Source organism: Sinocyclocheilus anshuiensis, unplaced genomic scaffold, assembly GCF_001515605.1.
Source record: "Sinocyclocheilus anshuiensis isolate Anshui unplaced genomic scaffold, SAMN03320099.WGS_v1.1 scaffold1644, whole genome shotgun sequence".
NCBI classification, from domain to species: Eukaryota; Metazoa; Chordata; class Actinopteri; order Cypriniformes; family Cyprinidae; genus Sinocyclocheilus; species Sinocyclocheilus anshuiensis.
The window spans coordinates 523286-529186 of record NW_015557451.1 but is presented as its reverse complement, the minus strand read 5'-3'; positions in this window follow the sequence as shown (position 1 = coordinate 529186).

Genomic DNA, 5901 nt, shown 5'->3' with positions numbered 1-5901 from the left:
TAGAAGATATTAAGCAGACAGTCTACTAATACTCTACTAACTGCTAGTTGACATGTAGTTGCAAAGTTACTTTACTGTTAATAGAATGTCTAAAGTGGACTATCGAAATAAAATGTTGCCCAATATACTTGCTCTTGTGAATTGGTAAGTTTAAACTAGTGGAAGTGTTTGTGGGCAGGTCAGAGTGTTCGTATTTCGCGGGCAGGCGGGGATTTTGCAGATGTGTTACCTTGTGACGAATATAGGTAACAGGCAGAAGATTTGAAAATATGACGACTCGTTAAGGCGGTTCAGTCGACTCTTTCTTTTGAGAGACAATATCTTTATTTATTGTGCACTTTTTTGATTAACAACTTTGCAGACTATTTACATTGAAGGATAGCTACGTTACAAACTGCAAAAAAGGTATTTTTCGAAAACCCATATGACCTGCTCTTTAAAGGTAGCCATACCAATTTTTTACAAGTGTGTAGATTCATTTAGGCTATTAAAATTGATATGTAAATAAATTCTTAATTCCTTCGTAAAGGTTACGTTAGCTACGTTTTGAATCAGGTAATATTTTGTGTAGGCTAGCTAGCCTATGTCAACAATTTGGAGGAATATATTTTATATTCTATAATCTATAATCGAGATTTTCCTGCTTTGAAAGACAAAATAAATAAATAAATAAATAAATAAAAGGTAATTGTGACTTTTTATTTTACAATTTGGATATTTTTTTTCTTCGAATTGCAAGATATAAACTCAGAATTCTCAGAATTTCTCTCACAATTCTGTTTATATCTTACAATTCTGACTTTTTCTCTGAATCCTAGCCTACTTCTAGAAATGCGTTTTTTTTTCCACCACGGAATAAATACTAAAAAAGATAATTGCCACATTTTATCACAAAAGTCAGAATGATAAATAAGCCTTTTTAATTTTTTATCCCGAGGCGGAAATAAGCTTTCATAACCGACCAATGAGAACGCAGAAAAAATGTGGATTTGCTCGTCTCAATCCTTTAGATTAGATTAGAATAATTTGAGGACAGCATATTTCCCTTATTTTATCATTTAAATATGCTTTATATTACACTCAAATGACAATGAAAATTAGAATAATGTTCATATTAATAGGCAAATCCCCGCAATAATTCTCTCGAAATGACACACACACACACACACAGACACAAAGACATTTGCTTATTTCATTTGAATATTTATCTATTCTACTTTTTGTTTGTGTAACATGACTGTATGCATGCTTTATAGCCTACCTAAGATAAATTGCTTTTTTCATTTGAATATTTATTTATTCTACTTTTTGTTTGTGTAACATGACTGTATGCATGCTTTATAGCCTACCTAAGATAAATTGCTTTTTTCATTTGAATATTTATTTATTCTACTTTTTGTTTGTGTAACATGACTGTATGCATGCTTTATACCTAAGATAAATTCGTCTTGAAACGATCATCATGATAGCACTAGTTTAACGTTGATTTAAAGGCAAACCATTTCAGTCTAGTAGCCGTGAGGTTCTGATCGAGGTTGCAACCCCTGACATGATTGAATCCCACTGTAGGCCTGCTCCTCCTTTAATCTGTGCTCTTGCTTAACTTTGTAATGAAATATATCAGCGCGGTCGGGGTGAAGATAAGACTGAACTGGACGTTTACACCAGCGATCGTGAGGCCACGGTTGTGCTTGTAGTGATTGAAAGCGCATGTCAAACCAACTTAACTGAAACATCCTCCGTCGGTTTTGCCCTATAGTCAGCCTTTCATGCTTTGGAAATATGACTCCTACAACAGACAGAGTGCATCACATCTACACTATATTGTACCTTCCAGCGGATTCCAGTAGAAATGATTGCTTCCATTTGGTGGCAAGGCTGACTTTCATCTGATGCATCGCTGACTAGAAGCACAGATGTCCTCAATTCATTAGGAAGTGAGCCCGCCCAGTAGAGTAACTGGCAGTGGTTGGCTTTTTCCTATCAAATCTGTTGTTCTGTGCAGGAGGTGATATGAAGAGAGAGCGAGCAAGCTTGAAATCTGCAATTTGTCAGCTTGCTGGGAAAAGCTTTGAATGGGATCCAAATAGAAGAAGAGATTGTTCCTTCTGGATCATTGGAATGAAGAAGAAACCTTGTTTTTTTTCTTCTTCCTAAATATTGGCGAGAAGCAAACTGAGCAATTATCACTTTTCTGCATTTGAGTGGAGCTACTTTCAGTCTTAACCAGATTGTGTCTATGTATAAGTGCTGTTTTTGGTCATTCTCTCAGGGGCCCCCATCCCCTCCTTTGAGGAGGATTTAGCAAGTGCAGCTTTGTGAGTGTCCGAGGGAGAGTGTCTGCGCACTCTCACAGCCGGGTGGGCCGGCTGGGGGTCACGGGTCACTGGCCCGCCCAACTTCCATCAAGGAGAACAAAGCATCCCTCGGTCCAATGAAAGAGCAGGTTGGGACTGGGCTCAAGTCCAAGGGTCCCGGCCCACACTGGGGGCTTACCAGGGGCTGAAATATGTAAAGAAATAAATAATCGAATAATAATCAGATCCTCAGCCGTCTGGAAACCCGGTCATGTGGGAATGCTCGACATGCCCATATTCGGTTCCTCCCATGAGGAGCCTGAACGAAGATACGTCCCCCTATTCACATCCCTCCCTTTTTCTCTATCACTTTGAAGTCTGCTTACTTTTGTTCTTTACATAACTCAGTCTGATTTTTTTGAAAAAGCTAATTTGTATGCCTTTCCAGTGACATAGCTGCCACCCAGAATTCTTCACAAGGAGGTCAAACCAAACAGACGTCTGAAAAAGAGGCCCAGGTATGACTGAGCTAGAACATATGATAAGAGACCTTAGAATTATTGTCACTGTGTGCACATTTGCACACAATGGAGGATTAAAGGCTTGCTGGATGAAATCACTCAGAGAATAGGAAGATGGGGATGGGGCTTTTTTTGTTTTTCTCTCTCGATTAATTTCCCGACTAAACCACTTACTCCCAAACATGACGACCATGCAGAGCGAGCCGACAGATTACACAGATGGACAAATATTTGCTCTGGTTTTGTTCCAGTGTAATTGTGAAGCTTGAATGTGGCTTCAGTTAAAATTTTCACAGGGAGTTTCTCCAAAGCAGAGAGATAAATCTTTATGCTTAATTTAACAATTTTAATTTAGAATTGAACGATTGTTTCACTTTTAATTAATTGGAATTTGAATCACAACATAAGAAATTATAGGATATAAATAATAACTAATTTCGAATATTTATGCCCTGAATTTTTTTCTTTTACATATTTCTCTGCATTATCGATATTAATTTGATTAAAAATCATTATTAATTTTAATATTAATTTCATTATATATATATATAATCTATGACATTCATTTTAATAATAATGTAATAATTTAATTTATTTGAATCCTTTTATTTAAAATACAATTCTGCTTTTTGCACTGTAAATTTTAAACAAAAATGTACTTAAAAATTTCACATTAATTTTAATTTGTTGCCTGCCGTTTCTTTGCAATTAATAGTGAAATTCACTAGCAGTTTCTGATTGAAAATAGTTTTTACACCAATTCTTTTCAGTGTGTTATACTGTAATTCAACTCAAGTTGAGGAATTTCAGATGTGAATGGTACACAACACTGGTGCATAAATCAATTTCTGGCTTTTGAAATGGAAATGGAAAGCTGGAAAAAAATCTGGAAAATCCATTTAATTTCAGGACTTTTCACCTTCCTTTCTTTTTAATGACATAGTTTATGCCATTTTAACTGCCCTTCAAATGCTCCGCTGCATCTTTTCTCTGGTCATCGGACTTGTGCCAGGAAGATGACAAATGTACTGCTATGTCTTCTGTGGGAGCTGATTTCTAAGGTCTCTCCTCTTTTTTATAGGAGGAAATGGTATTTGGAAGCTCAAACAGGATGTCCCGCTGCTCGTCCTGACTGTGAACCCCCACCCAACACTGTGAAATGGTTTAAGTTAATCCAGGATCTTGAAAGTAGAGCAGTTTTTTTTCTTCCCTCTTGTTCTTCGTCATTTAGAAGGCTTCAGGGAAAGAAGGGGACACAATGATTTCCTTCTGGTGTGTCTCAAACACAGACAGACTACCCGCCGTGCGAGACTATCTCCATGAACGTGAGCAGTGTTTATGTCCAGCATTTGAGGAGGTGGACTTGAAAGAGCCACAGTTGAAAAAAAGCTTTTCATATCAGATAAAATGATCTCAGTATATAACAGCCATCTCTGTAAATTATGAAAAATGAAAAAGGTAAACACTTATTAATGTACTCATTTTATTCAACAGGAAGACCATTTTGACCTAATAAGGCTTTCAAAGAGTGAATAACTTTGCTGTGTGTTAACAGATGGTGCCAAAAGAAAAGTCGTCGGTCTCAAAACGTCGCTTGGGACATTTTATTTATTTATTTTTTACTTTTTGTGCCCAAACCCATCAAAGCTTTGGTATCTAACTTGCTGTGGTTTTTTTAATTGGCTCATGGCTCAGATTTATGAAGTAATGAACAGGTGTTGGGTGGGAGGGACAGCATGACATGGATTACAAAGAACCCCACCTCATCTCTCTCTCACACTCGTCTATAGTTCTTCTGTAGTTCTCATGGCCACTTTCTCACTCTGCATTTGTAGATCCAACAAAAAAATCCAATTAGTCATGCAACATCAGGGTATTGGATTGAATTCTCTTCTAATTTATACTTTTCACAGATTCAGTATCTATTTATCTATCTATCTTTCGTTCGTTCGTTCGTTTGGTCTATCTATCTATCTATCTATCTATCTATCTATCGTTCATTTTGTCATTCTATCTATTGTTCGTTCATTCTATCTATCTATCTATCTATCTATCTATCTATCTATCGTTCGTTCATTCTATCTATCTATCGTTCGTTCGTTCGTTCGTTCATTCTATCTATCTATCTATCTATTCATCTGTCCATCCATCCATCAATCTATCTTTGTTTCTTTCTTTCTAATAATTCATATAAATCACATTTAATAATAACAATAATACTGTATATAGCGCATTTCTAATACAGTTTTTCTCAATTGCTTTGGCACATGCCGCACCCATCCCCTGCAATGATCAGCTGTGATGTCCTCACATGCAGCATTCAAGGCATCCAACAGAGACATCTGATCTTGTGGTCTAGGATCATATACTTTCCACCTCCATGCTGAAAAAAACTCTTCTATTTTTTGATCAACAAGCCATATGCAATTAGTTGTTGTGCAAACTGCAGACAATTGTACTTACTGTTTGCACACATGTGCCAAAGCATTTGCAATTTGCTCAAATCAATAAGAAATTCCAATCTGATGTGAACAAGAAGCTAATTGTTCAGAGATCTGAACTTATTGTTTCGGGAAAAAAAGTTTCATTCGAGAATTGAGCCAAAGCAATTGAGAAAAACTGTAATACTAATGATCTCATTTTAATAACATTTAATAACATTTACATTTAAATATAGATATAGATATAAGTAACTTGATGAGCGAATCATCTCTGAATTCTTGTCTTAAAGCTATTGAGCTTTTAAAATCAGCATTTCTTGTACCAAACTGTGCCTTACATATTCCTTGGTGAATTATTCTCCATTACTGGTGAGAATCATGTTCGTCTGATAAGAGCTGCATGCATACTTTTCACATCAGTCCCTTTAGAGATGGACTTCGAACACGCATCGCTCACAACACAAACTGACTACATAATGGAGATGACTCATACTCTAAAAACCTCCAAACATCTCAATTCATTAATTATCCCAAATATCTAATTCGTTAATTATCAGTAAAACAAGAAGTTAAATGTTTGACGCTTGCTCACATCTCAACCCCGTAAGCTTTTGGAACAGCTGTAGTAGGACAGGCCTTCAG